This window comes from Etheostoma cragini, chromosome 9 (assembly GCF_013103735.1).
Source record: "Etheostoma cragini isolate CJK2018 chromosome 9, CSU_Ecrag_1.0, whole genome shotgun sequence".
Taxonomy (NCBI): Eukaryota; Metazoa; Chordata; class Actinopteri; order Perciformes; family Percidae; genus Etheostoma; species Etheostoma cragini.
In genome coordinates this window covers 13580213-13605234 of record NC_048415.1, presented here as the reverse complement: position 1 = coordinate 13605234, position 25022 = coordinate 13580213, and the positions used below count along the sequence as shown (strand labels likewise).

The following is a 25022-nucleotide window of genomic DNA, read 5'->3' as shown; positions in this document are numbered from 1 at the left end:
CGCTGAGAAGTCCTTAGCCTACATGGGGCGCACACTCTTACTACTCTTAACGGGTGAGTCAAAGGTCACCCCTGAACAGTGTTTTCACTTGGAAATGGTAAGTCCCCTTGGGGTGGACTTTGGGATTTCTCATTTTTGTAGACCTAACAACGTGCACAAAAAAGATATATGACACAATTAAGGAAAGGGAAAAAGCCAAAAAGCATGTGATACTTTAATGTGATTAATGAAATTTAAAAAAACGCAATTGTGAATTTAATTGACATGTTGACACACACACACACACACACAAACTAACATTTTACCAACTGAGCTATCCGGGCGCCCACTAACTGCAACAGTAAACCTTGAACCAATCTAATACTAAATGTTATACTTACCTCAAGTCTTTGAATGAGACCCAGCACCTGCCGAGCAGCTTTAGCTCACCCTTGTATTGTTTTGAGGCAATGATCTTCATAAGTATAGAGCAACAAGAGCACATGTGGACAAGCAGCCTCAGCACCGAGGGGCAGTCCTTGCCTTTGGCGTTGGAAAACACAGCGCCCCCATCTCTTGGAAGAGTCTCCAGCGGTGCCAGCTGAGCTCAATCTCTGTCTGCCAGCTGCCCCCTCCAGGCAGGCTGCAGGAACATGGAGCTGGGGTCACCATTACACCTCATCACTCGCTGCTAAAAATGGAATCTGTCAGGTACTAAAACTTGTCATGTTGGCCCAGTGGAAACAAATATTTTTAATACCATTTCTTTCCATGATATACTCTGCCCAAGACAGTTTACAAGTTCTGTATACAAATGGTACATTTGATCAGTGAATGAATAGATTATCAATTGGTCTCCAGAGATGCGAATGAATGTCTTTTAAACAACATTTATACAATGCATGTAATACTTGCACGCTTTTTAGGGCTACAGAGGGAGCATTGACTCTCCAGATATTTTTACTAAGTCTAATATGCAGATATGTGATTATTGGACTGTCACACAGGACACACGTGTCAGGGATCCCGTAATTAAAGGGGTATTAATATGTTACAAAATTTGAGCAGAGGTGGAAAGTAATGAAACATTACTGTATTAAGTAGGTTTGTTGTGTATTTTGTATTTTTGAGGTAGTTTTTAAAATCGGTAATTTAATGTACTTGATTACGTTTTGAGTGAAGCATTGTATTTCACTATGACAAATCAGAATCTAGGCTGACAACCATGCGCCAAGTCTTTTTGTAGGAGATTGAGAACGAGATGGAGGTGGATCAGGTGAGCGACGAGTTCAAAGACTGTTTCAGTAGAAATGCTAGCTTGCTAGCTACCTTGTCCTATTTCACTATGTGGGAGAGATCCCCCCCCCACCCCGTTTTACAGTGTTTTTTTATGTAACTAAGAGACTTTTACTTAAAGTACATTTTAAATAAACTACTCATTACTTATGCTTGACTGATTTTTCAGATAGTTAATTTGACTGGTACTTGAGTAATATTTCATCAAAGTATTGGTACTTTTAATTGAGTAAAATATATTTTAGTACATTTTCCACCTCTAGATTTGCAATAAGATAGTAGGCTAATGGTATTGTTGGGAAAATGTTTAAGATAAGAATTCAGAAACAGTTAGTATGCCATGTACAGTTGCGTTTTAAGAATGATTGAAAAGTTTAAAAAAGTCTAATCTAATTCATTTTTTTGACCTTTAACTACAGTCATCTCAGCATTAGTAACTACAGTATATTGTCCCTGGAGAAAACGTAGAAAAAAATGAAGGGAAAAATGTTGAAGCTCCTGGGCGGATGGGAAGATGAATCCTGGATGATGCTTTGAATAATGATGCCAATGACCCAGCTGCCAAAACAAGAAGAAATAATGACTTCAAATAATGACTTGTCAGGATTTGTATGAGGAAATGAGACAGAAATAGCTCCACCTGAAAAAAAGATGTGCCTATTTTTACCCTGTCCTCTTCTCCTTTGTCTAATTTTAGTTAAGAATTACTCTTGCTGGCTGCCCAGGCAGAGGTCTCATTCATCTGCACAAGGGTATTAAATAGGAAATTTTGAAGAAAAACTCTGCCGTCCAGATTTAAAAAAAACCTTGATTCACACACACAAAAATACTGAGTTCTCAAAGTCACAACATTTTATTCATTTAGAGTTCAGTTTGAGTCACTGTTAGAGAGAGGTTTGAGATGCTTTGGGATCTATAATACCATTTTAAAACACACCAGTGATGATGGTGTCATTGACATAATGAGTTGTTTCACCTTTGCTTTACAAAAAGTAGATTCATAGTGCGGCATTAGCCCAGCGCACAGGACACCAGAGAACACTTTGCCACTTAAGTTCCACATTCATGGGCAAAGCATTTGGCTCTTAATTGGCCATTTACAATTATAATGGTTCTGTCTCTTTAGTTCTCCTACCCCCACAGGACTGCTCTGTGGGTCATGAAGTAAAGGTTCGGAGATTAATTAGAAGGCAAGTAACTGTATTACTTATTTTAACATGACCTATAGATAATTCTGTTTCAAAGTATGACTGACGGTATCTTTCTAAACTGTGCTGCACTGCACTCATACTCCTGGTCACTCACTTTTACAAAATAAGCGACGCAAAGGCAGAGTAGAGGAGCTGCTTGTATACAAATAGGTTCTGTAATAAAAGTTGTTTGTAGTTTAGTAGCAAAGATAACAATGAAGGACTCAAATCCCTTCAGAAACATAATTGATCATTATTATGTAAACTGACCAAGAAATTGAGAAAAGCAAGAAGAGTAACAGCGTTAAACTCTGACATTAAAGTCATTACACAACTTAATGAATGCACATGTTTTGAAAGGAATATGGATTCTTTTAATCAATGTACATCTTGAAACTACTTTTTGATAGTAACATTAAATCAAATGGCCTTGTACTGTTAAAGAATTACCACTCCACAGCTCTACAGTGATAACACGCCTCTTTTAGATCATTTGTTTTGGTTTTTACAGCCCATATTTGCTATTTGGTTGAATCAAACCCTTAGCAATGTGGCATCTAGCTTGTGGAGAAAGTCAAATATCGTGAAAAACCCAGATATTTTGTGGAGCGCAAAACAGGAGGAAAAATGAGAGTGAATATTCAGGTGGACTGAAACACATCTCCAAAGCAACGCTAATGTCCACTGGAATTGAAACTTGTAACACTTTCAACTCTATAAGCTGGAGATGTGGTGGTGGCTGTGTATTTTGATGTTTTCTGCCCCCTCGTATATTATTACTATGTACAACTATGTTATTATGAGTATGTGGCATCCACAAAAGAAAGCGAACTAGCAGTTTAATGAAACTAACTTTTCCGGGCATTTATGAACCAACATTGCACACATTATAAATGTCAGAAAAGCAATGTTGTTGAGGGATCATACAAGTTTCTGCCTGCAGACGCGTCCTGTGTATCACCACAACATACACATTGAAGGTAAACCCATTTTTCACACTGATGAGGCAGACAATTTAAGAGACGGCCACCAGAATCTCTCACACACACACAGACACACACACAGACACACACACACACACACACACACACACACACGCACACACACACACACACACACACAGACATTTTGTTGTGGTCTGGTTTAGTCTCGTGTTCAAACAGAATAGAAAGTTGGATATTTTTAGATTAGAGTATCACCATTATGTCAAATTAGACTCATATGTTAGGAAATCTTTCAAACAATCTAACAACAAAATCTCATCAGCTGAACTGCCTTGAATAGGACAGCCAATGCAGCTGATTATATCACACTGCGCAAATCTCTCTCACTCACACACACATGCACGCACGCACACACACAAACACTTTCCTCAAAGCCATGAGCCTATGAAGAGTCCAAACTCAAACTGGAAGAAACTCTGACTGTCTTTTTGTTGGAGATTTGCTTGTAATTTGCAGACAGCCTTTTACTTGTTTCCAAAAATGTAACAGCAAAGATAGCACAAAAGGAAGGAGGAGGTTGCTACACACCAACATGTGACTGCTAAAACTTGAACTTTGACAGATATTCATTTCAGGGTCTCAGGAAAGGCTGGGACTTTTTCATTATCAAGTAAACATTTGATCTATAACATATTAGAAGAGAGTAACAAATATAGCCCAACAATTGAGATAATGTCAACAGATTACTTGTTTTGTCTGACCAACAGCGTATTCACTTTGCTTTAACATGACTGAAAAATGTATTTGATTATCAAAATAGTTGCTGATCAATTTTAAAGCCAGCTATGCCACCTGGAAATGCTAAATGTATTTACTCTTTTGTTGTGTTACTAAAGATGTATTCTCTTTATTACGGCACCTATAAGTTAGCAGGAGCATTTATCTTAGATAAACAATGGCATCAGCACTAGAGAGAAGGTGCCTTTAATATTATACATAGGGCCTGATGACGCAGCAGGCTGGATCCCTACATTATCACTGTGAATGCATCTGTGTAGATGTGGCGACGTGTCACCTCAGACAGAAATCAATTGTAATCTCCCTCCACTCTATTCTCCCAGGAGCTGGTTGTTCTGCCACCCTGCAGTCCCACGCTGCCCGAGCAGCACTGAGGATGGTTCCTGCTTTATCTGGAAGTCTCTATTAGTGAGGCTTCACAGAACATAAACAAATATAATCTCAGGCATATAATCTCATACAAATGAGTAAGTATTGCCTCTCTCTTGGCAACACAACACCACTTGCAATGGTGAGGAAATCTAGTTTGTTGTGTGTAGACAAGTGTGACACTTGTCTACACACAACTAGCACTGTGACACACTAGACTGTGTGTCACAGTGCTTCTCCATCATTGTGAAGTGATACTGCAGGGTGAAAGGGAGCAGCAGCTGATTTGGAGCCAAGGCATCCGTCATCAGACAGATTTACACTTTGGACACAAACAGCATCCAGGTGATTTATCTCTGCATACAATATTCTCTGTCAAAGGTACAGATCAATTGAGCGTGACTTCAGATTATCTGTTAGCGGGGGGGGGAAAGGAGGTTTCAATTCAGACGTCATCTTAAAACATCAGAGTGAGTAATAATCTAATTTTCTAACTTTAGCCAAGTTCACTCAAAGAACAAAACAGCCGGAAGCACATTTACTTGATAGCATTGTTATTTAGGTCATATGTCTGTCTACATTTGAGAACATCTTCAACATTTGAAAAAATTCAGCCATTTTTTTGTAATAATTTTTTTACAGGAACCCAATCTATTTAAAATAATGCCTGTGCCATATTTTACATACTAAACAAAAGCATTGATGTAATACTATTTTAATTGTATAAAATGCATGTGTTAAACATGCAAAGAGATAATGGTAATCAATCCGTGAACGTTTCTTGTACTCTTGACATTTTCTTCTCTTTAATGTGTTTTTATTTTTGCAAAGTTGAATGAATGATGGTGTTTTATAAAACTTTTTGAAGCTGAATACTTTAGTTTGTTTTGTTAGGTATGAAGCTCACATTCAGCATTTAGAAAATGGAAAAATGAATGATGAAAAATTCTTTTTCCAATGTCATCTCAAAATTTTAATTTGAATAATATGTTTACTCTAGTTTTTTTTTTTACATTAAAATGCAACATTTGTTCAAATATTGATTAATTAATTAATAATTCATACTTAATTCTGGTGCCAAATGTCAGCTCTTCAGAAAATGAAGAAGTCTGATGATAAGCGTCAACGCTGATAATCTGTTATCCTGAATTTAAAAACCTTTAAATAAACTTCAAAAAGTCAAGCTTACGGCACAATTAGTATCAGTTTGTATCAGCTAGGTCAAATCATTTCAGGGCTTAATATTAACTGTATATACTTCAGTTGTTTTTATTAACTCAATAATCAGGCAGTTGTTTTACTCCCATATCACTGGTTTCAGTCTTTTGATTCAAGAATTGTCAACCAATAACCCACTGTTTGCAAATTAAATATGCACACATTAAATACATAATGATCACACCCATTGTTCCTCTTCCACCATCTTTAAAAACACACACACACACACACACACACACACACACACTGTACTCGAGCCTTCTGACTGACATTCATTAGACCCACAAGGAGTATTCTCCGTACACATATCGGCAGTATTGGCCTAGTGTGAGGCCTGTCGGCTGTTTAGGGAGCGCCCAGAGTATAAGTAGCAATATAAATGGAGATTAGGTCCTCCAATGTAGAGAACAGCACCAGGAAACAACACACATTTCCAGATAAGTAACAATGATAAAGAAGCCATGGAAATGACCGTGTGGATTACTTGCTTTATAGAAGGACATAATCTTTAAAGTGAATGCCTCTCTTGAGATTAACACAGTTATTTCTTGATTTATGTTTCTACTGTTAAGAAGGACTCTATACTTTTATACTGTACTGATTGGCACAAATACATTTTAAAAAATTGAGGATGTTTCAAAGTTACTCAAACACAGACAGAATGTTTGGAATATGCTGGATGTGGAAAAGGAAAAGCTCTTTTCTGATTGTCAGGGATGTGATGGTTTACAACCAACAACCGAGAGACAGTTTAAACATCTTGCCACAAGCGTGCTTCTCTGACCCCAACTCTCTAACATCTGTCCTAACTATTCTGGGAAGTGAGAGGAAACGTCACAGTCCTTTAAACTGTAAGACAGATGCAGCTGTGCTGGATCAAGGGACTTAAAATGTCAAAGTTTGATGGTTTCATCAGTCAGAGATCTGTCACAAGGAGCTTTTCAGAAACAGAAAGACATTTCAGCTGTTATGGTTGGGTATGTTTTTCAGTTTCCTCTTTTATTTTGTAGTCAGTTTTTTGTCTCTTGTCATGTCTTGTTTTCCTTCCTGCCTTGTGTTTTTCCGGCTTTTGTTACCGTCTGCCCCACCCTGATGTGCACCTGTTCCTGAGTCCTTGTGTCACCTGTTCCTTGTTTTACCTCGTTGAGTGTGTGTGTAGTCTACCTTTTTGTCTCGGCGTTCCTGTTACCTGTGATTCCTGGTTTTGACTTCCACTACATTTTGGACTACTTTGCCTGCTGTATTCAGGACTTCACTTCACATGTTGTTAACTATTTAAAATTCTGTGAGGGATTTTTATGTATGTGCGATATGTGTGTTTTTTGTGTTATGTCTGTATAAGCTATTGGATGCCGATACATTTCCTATCTATCTATCTTTTTGTTTAAGGATTTTATGGTATTAAATCCCCAAGCTCACCACTGCCTGCTGTCTCCGAATTTGGGCCGGACATTCTCTGATTCCTCTAGCATCAACCATCACTGATTCAGACAGCAGTGGCAAATAGCTCTCCCTCTCCCTCTCCCTCTCTCTCCCTCTCCCTCTCCCTCTCTCTCTCTCTCTCTCTCTCTCTCTCTCTCTCTCTCCCTCTCTCTCCCTCTCTCTCCCTCTCTCTCCCTCTCTCTCCCTCTCTCTCCCTCTCTCTGCCCCTCTCTCTCTCTCTCTCTCTCTCTCTCTCTCTCTCTCTCTCTCTCTCTCTCCCTCTCTCCCTCTCTCCCTCTCCATTTGTAATGTCTCTTTAACATAATATATACTTTATTTAACTGATTTCAACAGGTTTTGTCTATTTGGGTTTTGAAATACATATGTTGTCTATTAAGTCGTTTGTGAACATACAGGTAAAATATAATAGAATACAATATAAACCAAATTTTGAGACATATTTCCTTTGTGTACATTTAGAGTTTATTTTGTTCACTAAAAAAGCTAATCAAACTCACATGCGCACAATGCATGCTGGCACAGCTGCCACGGTTCAATGAATGGGAGAACTCGCTAGTCAATATAGCACAAACTGGGAAATGTATTTCCTCAATAGACTACAGAGACTACTGGGATATGCTCCAGCCCTCTGTGACCCTGCACAGGACAAGCAGGTATAGAATAGAATAGATGGATGATGTTTACTGTCGTTTGTGTGGAGAAGGAGCATGACTCAGCAGGCAACCACTGGGACCGGCAGGTTAGATGGAAATAGTCTCGCTCTCAAACGTCACAAAACAATCTCACATCTTAGCCCTTCTGAACCTGCCACATTTCATTTGATGTTTGTTTATCAGACTGGGGTCGTACTCCTCTACCTCCTCAATCAAAAACATGACTTTCATTTTTCATGACAAGGTACTTTGAGCAATACATAGTTTCAACCAATGTTTGTAATTCAAAACAAAAAGGAATCATGCAAATGCAGCATGCAGATTTATGCAAATCATTCATGATAGCAAGACCTGGGCACAAAGCAAAAAAATGCATTCAAATAAAACTAAAGTTCTGATAGACAGAGAGATTTAGATAAGAACAAAGAAAATGAATGTGATTGTTTCTAAAATGCCCAACAATTCCTTTACCAAAAGTGGAGAAGTATACTGTAACACAGTTTTGAATGTGCACAAAATCAAACATTCTAATAATTACAAAACTAGTTGCATAATACAGCTGCGATGCTAAAATAGACCCATTTGTAATGGATTAAGCCTTGGCTTAGAAGAAAGGTCATCAGGTGGCCCCAAACCTGCTCTGGGTGTTTTGACCCTTAAACACAACACCCTCCAGTTGGCGGGTCAGCAGTGACAGGCCAGATCACCGCCCCTCTCGTCCAGGCTTCAAGTGTCCTCTCTCTTGTGCCAGAGCCAACAGGAAGCTCTCTCAAACGCTTCTTCCAGCCTACAAAACGATGCTTTCCTCGAGTGGCCTCTCAGTCCAACCTTTGTCAAAAGATTCCACACAGATTGAGCTGGGAATCCTCGACATCCGACTTCCACCATCATCAGCCATGTTGTCCACCCGCTGTCCCGGCAGTCTTTGACAAGTTGCTGGTATATGTTTTTTTTCCTCACTAATTAATAAACTGTTATGCACTGTACATAGAATGTGCAGAATTAGATACACATGTGTCCACTGTTGTCGTACTACAACTCAAAATGTGGTAATAACTTAAGAAGAGTGCATAAATCATGCAGTGGTCCATTAGATGCATTTACATTTATGAGTCAGTGTACTCTGCTCTCCCTTGTGCTGCGTCTTGTGTTGACAGAGCAGTTTTTGTTAGTTGTTGATGTAGTTGTATGACTTATACAGTACATATTTGTTACATATGTCATAGCTGTCTTGTTCCATTCAAATCTACCTCAATCTGTCCCTCCTCTCACTACTGTCACTGAGGCACCGAACAATGCTCTACAGGCATACCATGTGGACAAGGGCAACATTTGTGGCCTGTGAAATCACTGATAAACCATTTAATTTCAAAAGAAATAAAACAAAACTCCTGCAGACTTATTTACTTGCTGCTGGCATATTTATTCATTTAGAACTTCTATCTTTTCGACCTATAGCAGAGAACATTCCAGATGCATAAATTAATAAATATACCAGCAGTAAAAGAGACGCTGTGTTTCAGTGTTTTTATCTAAGTTGTGCTTTCTACCGACACACCTGTCAACATATTCAGGAGTGAAAAGATAAAATACAATGTTAAACTAAAAGTGAAGAACCTACACACTAACTCATAAGCCCCTACTGGATCCAAATTATTGTTTTTTTTGTTCTCATAAAAAGAATAATTTACAAGGCTGTTTTAACGTTGCTGCCACATGCCAGTTATTCACCCTCAAAAAGAGAAATCTAACTCACTTATTACCTGCACTTTTCTTTTAGATTTGTGCCTTAACAATCCCACAGTGAGACTAATTAACATATGATTTGTAAAAATACAGGCTGCTGTCAGAGCACTGACTGAGGAGTGAGGTCATGTGACAGAGAAGTCTTCATGGATGAGGAGTATTTTATGGTGTGATGCGGAAAACTACAGCCTGATTGTATTTTAATTCAATTTGACCTCTTCCATCAACCTGAAGCTCAATCACTGGGGTCCACGCCCATTTTAGGCGTGATTATCCAACTCAAATTCCTACAAAATTCCAAATTATTTTCAGTTTATGATTGAGACACTCGCGTCAGAACTTTAACCAGTGGTCAAGATTTCCTTCAGCATTTTGTGGGTTGCAGTTGTCTACAAAGGAAAGAAAAAGCAAATAAAGTGCAGCAACATCTCTGGGTCTTTCAGACAAGTGACCTCAAGGTCACACTGGTGGTAAGTGGCCTATTTGAATTTTCATGAAGTGAACAAATTACTGATGTGAGGTCAGAAGTGTTACATACATGTAGACACATCACCTGCTTGCTATTGACTGTAAAAACTTCACCGATCACATAAATGTATCCAATGATAAAAAGGAGACCCGGATGTGTGTTTGTCTCACACACATAAGACCTGATCAAAGTAAAGAGAGAAGAAGTGTGAACTCCCTTGGAGGCAATACAGCAGACTTGCCAGTGTTACGTAAGACAGTGATTGCTCCTTTTAAAGACCTTTGTGCTTTTCTCAACTACTGGCTAACATTTTTCTATATTCGCAAAGATTGGCTCCATTGCATGCTAAGATGAGATGAGGCTTTGATTTGAAATGGCGTAAAACAATAGAATGAATGAGCCAAATTTATCACGGATTTGTCTCAGTTCTTAAGGAAAGAAGGAAATTTGCTTTTAATCTGTAAAAGGCTTAACCCCCATACTGCGAGAGAAAGTAATGATTACATCATAATCAGTTTGAATGAAACCCCCCTCCTAGGATGAAAAACAGTCAATGACAGGATAAATCTGGGACCTTTTATACAGAAAACACCAGTGATGTTTTTGGGTACCTACTTTCTTTTGATTTTCTCAACTTGTTCTAGCTTCTTCTTAAATTCTGGTTTGTTCCAGATTAAAGATTTTTCATGATATTTTCAGATTTCTAATGGACTCCACTGTTGTGAGCAGAGTCAAACGTCCCTCTAAAGTTCATGTCAGAACCATGACTACATCAAACCCAAACCACATTAAACCATAACAAAAAAAATGATTATCCTCAACTTGCTCATCTTAAAATGTATATCCAATCATTTTTAATCGTATGCCTAAAACATTCAAGTTGGTCTGGGCATTTACAGCACTTCTTCTCATAATAATGGTAAAGTGAGAAGGGTCAGACAATGATGTTGTGGTGTGTAAAGCGTGATTTATCCCAAAACACATCTCAATACTGTATATGTTTTCACTCAGTGACATCCTAAACGTACTCAAATATGCTGTGCTGTGACAGAGCTGTTTAATACTTCTGCCGTAACTCGAGTAGTAGTGAATTCAAACCTTCCGATGTATGGCAGTGTTGCTTAGCACCATTAAAGATAATCATACCGCATCACATTTGGTTTAACCACATTTTATTCAACAGTATGTCCATGTACTTGAAATAAAGAGGAAAATAGTAGTTATTTTTTTCTTTCCCTTCTAGCCTACAATTTGTACTGGAGTCATGTATTATAGGGGTTTACAGCTAAATCAATGATGTCTGTAAAAACATTACACTAAAGATGACTTTGACTGGCACTGAATAAAACTATTCTTTTATAATTGTGTGGTCCTGTATGGAGGAGCTGTTTATCCTTGACTTGTGTAGTTTTTTTTCTCCCCCTCAGGGATTTCCATCCACACTTAGATGTACTGTGCTGACCGAGCTCGGTATTGCCTCATGAACAGCATAACAAAAACACAGGTACTGACTGCTCAAACAGCAGCACACACTGCTGCTCTCAGTGTGTGCTGCTTTTGAGGTGCACAAAACCAGTACAGTCAGAGCTCATCTCGTGACAACCTACAGATATTTGCTGGTTGTTAGTTAGAAGATACGTTTTAATATTTAATTAGAATAAAACATTCACCATTTCTCCTTCTGACATGCAATACAAAGTGAAACTAAAACATAATTTATTGTCACCAATACCCTGCCTTCCACAGGTCTAAAGCATGCACTACACTGTAGCACACTATACACTGCATCCACTGTCCATTGCTCATACTATCCTGATCATTGGCACATCCTCAATATTTGTGCACATCCTGCACTAAACCATAAAGCCCCTTTTTTTTTATTGTTAAACAGTTTTCTTGTACATATTTGTTTTTGTATTAATTCATGTAAATGTAATTTCCCTTGCAGGATCAATAAAGTATGTCTTATTCATAATCGTAATTAGTTATTTCCTTTTAATATGTTCATGTATTCACAATCGACCAAGGCAAATTTCTTGTAAGTGTTGCTTACTTGGCAATAAATCCTTTTCTGATTCTGATTCATGTACTATAAGGATTTCTTTTCTTATTACTTAAGAAGCTTTCTGTTTTGTTTTTTCTGCAGTTTTGCCAGACTGTTATACAACATAGTCATTCCAACTCAAAGAAGCAAAACAAGTTCACCACACTTTGTTCAAAACAGAGGACATCGATATAAACACAAACAACCAAAACAACTCCATTCATCAATCATCACATTCTCCACACTGACTCGACATAATGATGACTGTAAGCTATTAAACAGAGTCGGTTCAGTGAATGTGAATACAATTTAAAAATCAAAGTAACTTTCCATTAGTGATGACTCATTTTACTCACTGAAACTGCACAAGGATGGATGATTGAGTAATTTAACTGTGAGACATCCACACAATCTCCAAAAGCCTTCACTTCCCTGCATGAGATGAAGATCGCTGTGATGTCAAGTTCAGAAGTCCCTAAAGGTCACCAGTGACTGGTCCCTGATGAATTTTGCTGTTTTTTTTACATGGCTAAAGAGAGAGACGACTGATCAGTATGTAATCCGTGTGTGTACTCAAGGAAGCACTCTAATGCTCTGACTGCGCAGTAGTGGAATAAGATGTTATTACTGACTTTGGTGGTACTATATATAAATTAGCCACTGCAATGCTGAGTCACCTAGAGTGTAGACAATGCAATGTACAATGACTTAACTCATTTACATATTGTCATGCTACTTTTTTTTATCTCTCATATGAGAATAATTAAATGCAAAAAATGCAAAAATTGCATTGAGCTTTAACTTGTGTTTTTTCCAGGTAAATCATAAATGGCAAAAAGGTGCCCACAGATGAAGGAAGGGCCTTACATGTTTGTGTTTGAGTCAGTGAAGAAGAAATAGAGAAAGTAAAGTAAACACAACGACAAAAGAGTGGGAGGAAACCATATATGTCCATTTCCCTGTTGAGTGTGTTTCCTTAAAGAAGCACACAAATCGTGTCTACCTTCTGCTTTTCCTACTGCTCACCTGTCACGATGGTGATTAGACTGAGCTCCAAAAAGAAAGAGACAGACAGGCAGAGAGAGAGAGAGAGAGAGACTAATAGAGAAAGCAGATCTTTGCTGCATGCTGAGCTGGCGCCCCATCATTTCTCCATCTCATTTAATTTATCAGATATAGCCTGGCGGAATCACCCAACCTTGGCAATGATTATGCTCACCTTGTCAGTCATTCTCTTAGGTTGTGTCCGTGGAATCACATGAGAGTTGCAGCAATGCTACCAGTGGTGCACTGCAAAGGCATTACAACAAATGGAGCTACATATAGTATTTTATCAGATAGCCCTCTATAGAGAAGATTAATTTGTTAATATTATATTCCGATGGAGACGCCTGTTAATAAAATAATCTCTGCTTTGAAAAAGTTTGGAAAACTTATTTTGTTAACTTATTTAAGATAAAGTTAAATGCAAACAATTTAGTGGTCTATGTGATACAGTTCAGCAGCACCACAAACTGCAGCCTCCAACATGTCCATAAAGTTGATTCAACATCTCTCTTAATCAGTTTCAACAACAACTTAACTTAAACTTCATGATGGTAAAATATATTAAAGTACTGTTGCATTAGACTGAAAGTGATAAACTGCACAGAATTGTTATTCCAAAAATATACAGTGAGCTCTAATTCTTCCACAACTGATGGAGCTTATCCGTAACTGTTAAAATACCCTTTGAGGATGGGATTAACACATGCATGATAGCATGTTAAAGTCAGAACTGCAGCCAGCTGTTGTGGTGTGAGGGGTCAGCACCGGATTGTCTTGACTCCATATGACGCCACACAGCTGCCAAAGAGTGCCAGAGTGGGTGACATGATGACAAAGTTGGGATGTGGTTTCCATTATCAATGTGAATTTCCAAATAGACCTGCACAAAGGAACACGCTGACTTATTGGGACTTTAGCTTATACACCGTGTCCCCCAGAGTTAGACAAGTCAATTCATACCCTTCTCATCTCCGTGTGTGCTGTAACTCTGTCTGATGGCCCCAGCATTAGCTTGGCCTAGCAAAGATCCTGCAGGTAACTGGTTCCAACAAGCTACTGCTCCCAACAAGAGACAAAAATAACACCAACATGTTCCTCTTTACATGTTGTGATTTGTATAGTCACAGGTTGTTCAAATAACAAGGTCACATGAGACACAGCCATATTCTAACCACATACTAACTGGGAACTATATTCTCAGAATAGCGAAGCCCTGCTTCTTCTGCTACTTGGGTGTAGTGATGTTAACACAGCTGTTAATGTGTAATTTATGTGGCTTAAATATTGAGACACAAGTCCTTTTTATGCTGATGAACTACAATGAACTATGCTGATGAGGTCCTTTTACTGATTTTAAGAAGCCAGTGCATGCAAGCGGTGTAATTTAAAACTAAACCAGAATACTGTGACATGTTAACAATAAGGTTTTTGGGAGTTTGAGGGTCTATCTGAAATATGCATAAGCACATCTTCAACTTAAGTGAAGCACTACTCATTGTGTGCTCAGTAAAATGTATTGAATTGAATATTTATTCCAAAACCACATTATAATGGGAGTAATGAATAATGTCTAGACTAGGATCACAACAGATGATGATGATGAGGTGCACAACATTCAAACATGACAGATGCATGCAATGTTGCTACAAGTGAAAGAAATGCTGTCCTTAGAAACAATCCTTGACACTGTCTCCACACCAGTAGTCTTGTCTCTGAACACTCGTTCCCTCAGTCTAATATTGACAAATGATGAGTAATGTGGTTTTGGGTCTATTGAGATTTGTTCTTAACTCTAAAAGGAGTACAGGGAACAGTCCACTGAGGTCTGAACTGAGCCATGAGTATAAGGCCTGCGATTGTGAATTTTACCATGGGAGATCAGGCTGGGTTGGAGCAGTAGTTGGAAATTCCACATGGTACTTTTGCATGTCATAGTACTCCTTTTGATTGACAGGTAATCTCTGTGACATGCTGTGAATAAACTACTCAGAGTTGACACACGATGGGAGGTCGAGGGGTTTCATGCAGCAGCTTTAGAATAAAAAGGTTGTTTTTCTTACTGTTGCAGATGGTTTCGCTTTACTCACACTCATTCTGGAGCTGACCCTAACAAAAACAGAAATCTTCTTTTTTCACATGGTAAACCAGAATTATGTGAATAGTGTATAGACATATTAAAACCTTAACAAGAGCACTATTATTAAGCTGTAATTAAACTTTGGCCATACTTGGACCCACACAAACTGCTCAGCTCACATATCATTTCACCAAAGCGATCCATTTTTAAAAGTCCTTCCAATTGATTGAGGAGCACAAGAGCAGTCTTTAATAATCCAACAACTAAGAGGGTGGGGGGTGTGACCCTATTGCTGGGTTTTGAAGTGTGTGTATGTGTGTTTGTGTGTCTGCTTCTATACCACCATATGTGTCCTCTGACAAGGTGACATTGCCTTACATTTGACAAGGTGTTCGACAGCATTTGCAGGATTTTTCAACTTTGTTTGTAAAACACAAATTAGATGTAAAGCAGGGTGACGTTTTCTACAGAGGACAGTCCAATGACACCATGACATTTTTACACATAAAGATATTTAAATCAATTTAGTGGATTATTTTGCACCTTAAAATATATGTGACCTTCCCTGAAAAAAAGCAAAATTATCCGTTGCTCCAAGAAGATACAAATACACTTAAAGAAGATAATGTTCCCCTTCCGTTATTTATTTTGCAAGAGCACTGCATCCCAGGCTTAGAACCGCCAAAGACAATCATGATTGGTTTAGAGAAATATAAACAAGCCAGAGCATTTTTTTCCCCGCATACCAGAATGTTAACTTAACCGCCAGACCATTCGCCAGGGCTTGCACAGCGCTGTAGAACTACAGTAGGTGTTGCAATGCAAAACTAATGAATACCTGCTCAATGCACAATTAACAAACACAAGCAGTGCATTTATTTTATGAAAGTGGACCTTTACATGTTTAAGTTGATACGTTTTGTTGTTTAGTAAATTGTACCTGACAAGAATTCTAGATGACTACACCTGCTGTTCTTTCACAAGAAGGAAACAACCACTTTTTGACCTCACCTCGTCACCTTGTAAGTGTTTCATACCATAATGATATGATGAAAAAAAAAAAGGCTCTAAAAGCTCTAACTGGATCTAAAGAGGCAAATCATAACTATAGCAACACATTTACTTTATGTTAATCATCTTTGCCACATACCTGTTCTTATGCTTTTGTGACTCTCCTGCAGGATACAGTCTGGATGGGCCTTTCTACTGGACTTGCATCGAGACTTCTCTCCTGTCTGCAGACAAGAATGAAACTGATGTTAAAAATGCAACAAAACACACGTAACAATGCAATAACAACAAATGCAAGAACACAGTTGCTCTTCAGTTTTCGTTCTTTACCTTAGAAACAGCAGTTGCCAATCTCACCTCAAGTTTTCAACAACGTCAAGTTATCTTTATTAGCAGAATGAGTTTTCATAGAAACAAAGATTCACATTCACATTTTTTTAAACACTTCGACTTCTCATTCGTTGTGGCACAAAGGTCGCATTCAAAGCTTAACAAGCTTGTGTGAAAAAAAAGAAAGAAAGTACTTAAGTTTTCAGGATCAAAGAAAAGCAGCTTTCTTTTTACTGTAGCCAGCATGTACTTTTCACATAAGCAACATTGTCTGGTAATCTTCATCAACATGACAAATGATGAGGCTTTCACACAGCAGACTATTACCTATTACCAGCCTGTGTATGTGTGTGTATGTCACTAAAAGTCTATCCAGCTTGTTATCCCGTCGTTCTGTTGTGTGTTGGGAGGTCACAGCGGTGTTATTGGCCGTCACCACTGACAGGCGGCACTGAGAGGTGATCACACCATCTCTCTGTCAGTCCAAAAGCCTGAATACACTGTTCTCGGTCAAAACACACACCGGGCATGCAGCCAACTTTGAGGGGATTTACACAAGAAGAAAAGACAAAACACTGCTGTCAAATCCTTTGTGAGGCAAATGTAATTATTATTATTTGTCATACAGGTTGGATATGAAAATATCTGTGGCATACTTGGCACAAATGTTACTTGTTTTTTTGTTCACATCTAAATCTAGCTCACAACCCAAAAAGCTGGCTTATGTAATGTTGTCCTGGTCACAAATTCATGTCAATCTCAATTTCTGTCTCTCTTACAATCTAACCCTTCCTGTCTTCACCACCACATCGTAACTCGAACAGGCCTCTAGTTTGAATGAATCAAATGTTAATGTTTATTTCCCAAAGAAAAACTTTGGTTTGCAAGACACCTTGCATGTGAATCATTACAGATGGCCTAAGAGGGTGGCGATAACTGGAAATAATGAAGTTTGGTGGGTTGCCTTTGCACAAGCAGTATACTGTATCATATCAAAATAACATATTTCAGATCAATACATTTTTCATTCAACCAAAATCTGGCAGCCTCCAGACAAATAAAACAAGATTTTTCTGAGGAGACATCTATAAACAATAACACAAGAGTTACTAGTGAAGATTAATATATTATCTCAAAAGAGACATCTTTCGTAAAAAGTATTTCTTACAGCAGAAATAACATGATTGCTATAATATAGTGGAATACTAATTCTGGAGAAAAAAATGTACCCTGTAATGGTTCTATATTTCTAGGGTTTGAAAAGTTATGGATCTTCTGCCCTCACTGACTGTCTTCTGCCCTCACTGCCTGTACTTCATGGTGTTCCTCTTCAGTCTTGAATTAGTATGTATGCCATGTTGTATTAGTGAACTTTACACAATGACGACTCATGACGTATTCAATTAAGGAACTCCACATACAAACACAAGGTTTTCCCTACCATTCAACACTGCAGTAAGCTAACAGGATACCAAAATTAGCATCTGTGTGAAACTTAGTAATCAACCTGCTGCGACAATTACAAGCCCCCTCAGGCTACACACTGTGGATCCCCCCGTCTGTCTCATATCTCATCATATGCCTTTGTTCTGAAGGTGTCAGGTTTCTATTCATCGGAGTGAGCCAGATGAGACAGGAGGCGGAGAGAGTGACAGATAGATCAGATACAGGGATGACTAACTGCTCATTGTTGTGGACGAGGAGCTTGTTCATGCGAACCTGCTCGCCAGTGTAGCGCCAAACTGCCATGACAACTTGTTCAATGGACAAATGTCCTTCTTTTTGGTGTCGTGCAGGATTTATGGTGTAATGTTGTCCAAAAGGTAAATGCACAAGATACAGATCTAAATAATGATTAAATGTTTCGTTCAGCTATTGACTGATTTATCAAGTGGGTCATCCTTCAACTCTTCATATTTATTCAAAAGGCTGCACACGTAGAACATAATGTGTTTTTGAACAGGGAGAAAATCCAACAATGTAAAGTCATGGTTTTTATCAGGGTCAAGTGCATCTACTGCATCAGTGCACTTCTGTCGTGATGAAAGAGTCAAGTAGGGGATTATGTTCAGGATGGAAATGCGAGTCACTTGCCAAATCCTGCACTGTTAAGGCCACGATCTTTCTACTTCAACAACTAACAGGTTATAAATTAAAAGGACTTACTTTACTAGCAGCAGCAGTTCTTTTTTTTATTTAACACGTTATAAAACATACAGTCAAAGTGTTTATCAAGTGTCAGTAGTATTGTTTTGAGTATTGATAGTACAGTCATCGATATATAAAAAAGGAATTGAGCGCATGCACTTCTTGCTCATTTGCTTCTGTGCATAGCCATCCCTTTATTACAGAAAATTCACACAATAAGACAAATTTGTTATTTATCATTAAAACAATCCAGTGTTTTAATCTGCGCATTAAGATAATAATAATAATAATACATAGTTATTGTCATAATCTGGTGAAAATAATAATGAAATAATGAAAATGTGTTCAGAATACCTCTAATGATGCATTCATCTTATACATTACAACATACTGATCTCCCTTTATCACAATAGTAAATTAGCTGATTTTAGACGTAAAACATATCAGAGTTGGTGATTCTATCCTTGAATTATTTGGTAGTGGAAGGAAACCAATTCCTAAATTTCTTCTAGCAAAGGCAGTACTTCATCCTTTACACACTCCACGGTTTCCTCATTCTAAACAGCTTATCCTGTTCAAGGTCACAGCGGGCTGTAGTCTGGTGTCTAGATTCTGATAATAAACCAGAGTGCCTGCAGGTAACCCACGGCAAGAACATGACCCTATATAGTGCCTATCAACAAGCACAAAAAGAAGCATTAAAAACAAGTGTGTTTCAGTCATAGTACAAAGCACTTGGCACTATCTACATTGCCCTGTTGTCAAAATTGTTAGTGCTACATGGTCTCTAATTGTGTTTTCTGCCATGCTGTGAGGAATAGAGCTCAACCTTTGGCATCAGCTTATGAGGATCCTTAATAAAATACAAATAATCTCCATAGCTGCGAGACTGACCTTGCCACAAATATTAAAGTGCACAGATAAAAGGAGAGGCACTGAGGGGGTCAACATTGTTTGAAGGCGCTCGTACCTCAGCAGGCTTGTGAATGCAACCGGCTTTTGTCGGCCACCAAACAACTAAATGCAGCAGAAGCAGGCTATTTGCATTCTAAACACCAACAATCAGCGGGTAGTGATATCAAAGCAATACAAACCCCTTCATCTACTTTTGTATTCATCAAGAAAAATGCAGCATTTTCTGATAAATATAACTACTTCTGCATTATGAATATTCCTAGTTTGGATTATCTGAAGCAGTTTGATGAATGGGATTTCTATGTTCGCCTCCATTCTTCTGAGGGAATATTTGAGAAACATAAATTATTAATCACATGCCGTGCACAGATAACTGTGGTAATGAAGCCGGCAAAACAACTGGATAGGCTACATATTTAAAGAGGCTACTTCCTTTGTGGACATGTCATCTGGGCATTAAAGATGCAGACGTTGTGATAGCCCAACATTAGAGGTGGCTGCAGGGTGAGTTGGTGGAGGTGAGAGCATTATCTGGCCAGTATTATGCGGTTAGTGTTTGCAAGAAACCAGAGCTGGCAGGGCAAGGCTGACTTAACATGATGGCAAATGTAAGCTTTACTGTGAATGTTGGGTTGCTAATAATATTCACATGCTAAATGTATTCAGCATCAGAAAACACACAGAAGCACATATGAGGGGATTAATTGTTGCTTTCAACATCAAAATGTCTACAAAACAACCTCTTTAATTACACTTCAAATAGGATTGAAACATTATCTTGCAGTACAAAGCAAGCATTAACCCCCCCCCCCCCAAAGAAATAACATCTGTAAAATGTTTCTTTTCTCTAAACTAGTGTCTCTATAATTAGACAGTCCTGCTTCAATGGGACACATTTCAGCCTACACCATCCAGTTTCTCTGCAACATTAGCCTTGTGATACCAGGCTACAGACGTGAATCAGGCTATAACTTGCCCAAAGAGAGAACAAGGCCAGCGCATGCTGTTTAATCCTCCAATACATCCTGGTTAACCAACACCTTTGTTTAATCAAACTCCAAATGGAGTAGGTTCACTGAAGACACTGATAAAGAAACATTTCGTCAAAGCACTGAATGAACATGTCAACCGTTGGCCATGTGAGCTCTTAGATCCACTTACTGCCTGGTGTCTAGATGACTGGTACTAGCTTCACCTCTTTGTGTTGAGTACGTGTTTAAGGTTCGGATCTGGCAACTTGTACTGTTCACTAGATATACATGGTGATATCTGACCCCAGTTTGGTCCTCTTGAGTATTATAATTACATCGCACTAGTCACAGGACTGAGCAGCAGTTTTTCCATGAATAAAAAAAACAGATATAGGTTGTTAACACACAAGAGGCACGGGGGCTAAAGTAAAATATGTAAAATTGGGGCCAGTCTTTTAACATTAATATGTTCAATTGTTAGTAATATCATTACAAAAACTGGTGTATTCCTTCAGCCAGGGCGCAGCAGATTCTCAAAGGGAAACGTGTTTGTCTGGGTGTAAACTGGTACAAAATGTATGCTGCTCTAGATCATTTGACATAATTTGTTTGCTCCATTAACTTTTTGTCACTCATTCTCCTCTTCAGCTCTGTGTTTTGTTGGCTTACTGTTAATGACTTGTTCTCCAAACAGCAGATAAGGTGTTAGTGTGGTAGCTACACCATTCAGTAAATCAAAATAAATCACATTTTGTCTGAGGTGACCTGATGGAAAATGTAGGTTTCAGGTGTTTGGGATAGAAGTACAAAAATCAGCTCTGTGTTGCACAGTTCACTGTTATCGCTGATCAAGCAGAAAGACAGATTGTTCCTATATTAGTCTGAAAAACTACCGTACCAAGGGCTCTCTGGTGATTAGTACTGAACAAATAACCCTTACTTACTTAATAGGTTTGTTTGAAAAAGCAAACAAAGCATGATGGAGACATCCCGCCGCTCTATTGCACGGTAAGAACAAACAACATACCCGGACTGACAAATGGCAGAGGAAATGAGACAGCAATTTCTAATTGTTTGTGAATTGAGGTACAGAATTCCCTCAAGCAACAGGTCACAAAGTCTGTGACCTGTTGCTTGAGGGAAAAGGACAGTTACAGGCTGAAGTATGCTTCACTGCAAGACATGTGTGACTGAATTTATATGAGGCACTACTTTGAGAGCACACAGTGCTTTGTGCTCTGCTCTATACCATATTTTGTGAACAGTGCAGTAGCCACCTGGCTGTGCCTTGGGGACTCTTTTACATCAAACATGAAGCCTAAATTCTGTTCAACAAAACTTGAAAATCTTTTACTGTGTGTGCTTTGCCCATCTGTTCAGCTAAAGCATAGGCACATTTTTGGAGGGAGTCCAAGTCCTACTTTAACTTGAATTCGGCCAAATGGGATGTTACATGATGTACCTATCAGCCAATAGATGATGCAATAGAGATTTTAATTTTTAATCATCAAATTTGTCCGTTGAGTTTGGTATGCGTCTGTTCATAACGGGCTCACCAAATATCCCAACTGCATCTATTTTTGTCCTCATTCATAATATTCGGGCACTAATTCATGTGAAACACTTAGAAGCCAGAGATGAATGTATTCTGACATGTGTCTGAGATTAATATTTTTAGAATTTAAAGACCTATCCTGAGAGGCTAACTCAAAAATGGGCATAACCATCTGTGATCCAGCTTTAAATGCTCACAGGTAATGATTGAATTATGGTGGAGTGAATACATAAAACGTGTATTGCTCGCAATGTTTTTTGCACTAGGAATATCACTGCTGGTGATCAAAAAGAGGGTGTCAATTCTTTAAATGATCACTTATCATAATTATTATAAACACTCATCTGAAGTGGCTCTATGCATGCCTCTTCAGGTGTGATTCTCTCATCTAAGTAATTAAGTAAAGCCTGAGTGTCTTTATTCAAAATCAATTCACATAATATTCCTGCTTTAAACGCTGACAGATAAAAAACCTCATACCCAAGGTGTTGTGATTTTAATTGTGCAGACAGATAGCATACTTGTCTATAATGAACTCTAAAACCTTTAAAATGAAAAGAGCCAGTGGGATAACCACATACTTCTACTTTGTCTTTATCACACTTAATGTAGGATAATACTGAAGCTTTCCTCTCTTTACATAAATGTAAAGGTCCGAGGCAAGTAGATCAACTAACACTACGCTGACAAACGAGACATTTTATTTTGAGGAAAACACAGCGGACAAATGGCCAAAAAACTACTAATGCACGCACTCTACTTAGTCAGCTACAGTCTACCATGATATGCGTATATCACAAAACACATAGCGAGACAAAGAAAGAAGGCTCTGTGAGGCTGTAGCTACGCAGACACAGCGGTGCTTTGCACTAAATGAGAACATTAAGGGTTAAGAAAGCATGCTTGGGACCGGGACGTTGCTGGTTCAATCAACAGACCGGTAGGATCAAACCAGGGTGGGGAAAGTGAAAGAGCAGCGCTTGTCCCTCCCTCATTACCCCGTCTGAAGTGCCCTCGAGCAAGGCCCTTAACCCCAAGCACTCCAGTGGAGCTGCTCAGTGGCAGCAGGTCAGACTGTGGTTGTACTGAGCTTCCAGGTATGAATGTGTAACTGTTTAAATGATGCATTGTTTATGTGTTTTTTACTGTTGTATCCATCTCTCATGCACTTGGGTTGCTTTGAGGAATGCAAGTGTTCTGCAGTTATTAATCATGATATCGATAAAGCACTTTCTCAATCATGACATGAGCCTTACAACCAGTATTAGGCCAATTCATGATCATGACAAGGATTTATCAGAACAATATATTCTGATACATTAAACCAGTGCAAACAACAAGGGGAATCAGTCTATGTTCTTCTTGTGGACCTTGTCTTTCAAGTGGCAGTTACTCCATCAGCTTCGCCCTTGACCCAACAACAACAGCTTTTTGAAGGCAAAGCCTATACGAAATAGAACGATAGTTACGTATTTAAACTCCAGATTCTATTAGTATAGGCATAGCCCTGTAATATTATGCATATGTTGGGAGCAGATCTACAGCTCCTCAACTGTAATATGCAGTATCTGCAGAAATTATAGAGGCCCTTTCTGGGCCTAAGGGTGGAAAAGAAATATTCAATCTCATATCTTTTTGGGATTAACCCAATAGCAACAGCTCTTAGAGGGCCATGTCTATACTCATAGAGTCTGGAGTTACAATACGTAACTACCGTATTTATAATACACTTAAGATTAAGGGCTGGATAGACATAATGTAAAGTCACAACCGCACGTTTTAACAAGTTGCAATAAAAGGATTCGATTTTTGGATTAACATCAAATGAGAATGTTATTGACGAGATCTATTGATGATCGCGGGTTATTGCAGGATGTCCTTTTTTGCGCTAGTGGCGATTCTTTCTGACCAATCAGGGTTCTATTGGTACCATCCAAAACTTTTGCCAATGGAAACACGAAAATAACAATTATAATGTGTAACAAAATGAACTGGACTGCTTGGTGGAAAGCTGTTAGTTACCTTTTTGCCTCCAACAGTTTTGCCTGCCCTGCACAGTAGCCAGCATGGAGCATATTTGATTAGCCAACAAGTCAGGCTGGGATAATTGCAGGTAGACACTAAATATTACAGGTGTGCCATGTTTTTTCAAAAACTGTAAACAAAGAGGACTCTAAACAAAAGATGAAACATGTTTTGTTTCAACATCCTATCTTATTTTTTTTTTGGTTCATATAGTTTTGTAGGATGAAAAATTGTGTTTGTCAACATGGGACTGATGTTGAGGATTTTCTTAAGTACACCCACACCATTTCACACATTTGTACCAGATAATGAGGTCTAGTTCCCCTACACAATTACTTGGAAACTACATGAATTAGTTATATAATTTTTTCTTCCATTAATTGGACAACTGGGAACAAAATGTGCTTTTTTTTTTTTTGCTGTTCACACTCTTCAGCTTTTAGCATTTAATTAGGACATTGCACAATATGTTGCATAATAATTTGCCAGATAGAACTAATTCAGAAACATACGTTCAGCAATTGAATATCAACAGAAATTAACAAAAATGTGTAATAAATATTGATCCAAAGTACTTTAAATAAACTTGCTATGTGTTGTTTACAGGACACAAAGGAAGAAAACTAATCCTCATAACTACAGATGGATACTTTCAAAATAAATCTGGATTAAATTGTGTGGACATTTTTGGACACGTGTTTTCTGAACATGCTCTGTAGTGGGAGTTAAATGTTCTTGTGTGCCTCCTTGTGGAGCACGTCAGCATTGGAGGAGGCACCAGAGGGCTGGGTCAG

General features: G+C 38.4%; 1 long non-coding RNA gene across 1 annotated transcript; it reads right to left on the bottom strand.

Moving 5' to 3' along the window:
• Positions 1-3953: 3953 nt before the first annotated feature.
• On the bottom strand, positions 3954-23444 carry LOC117950695. Its single transcript, XR_004657968.1, has 3 exons — positions 23434-23444; positions 19505-19507; positions 3954-4092 (listed from the first exon to the last, which is right to left on the bottom strand). It is a non-coding gene; the product is annotated as an uncharacterized LOC117950695 (long non-coding RNA).
• Between the last annotated feature and the right edge of the window lie 1578 nt (positions 23445-25022).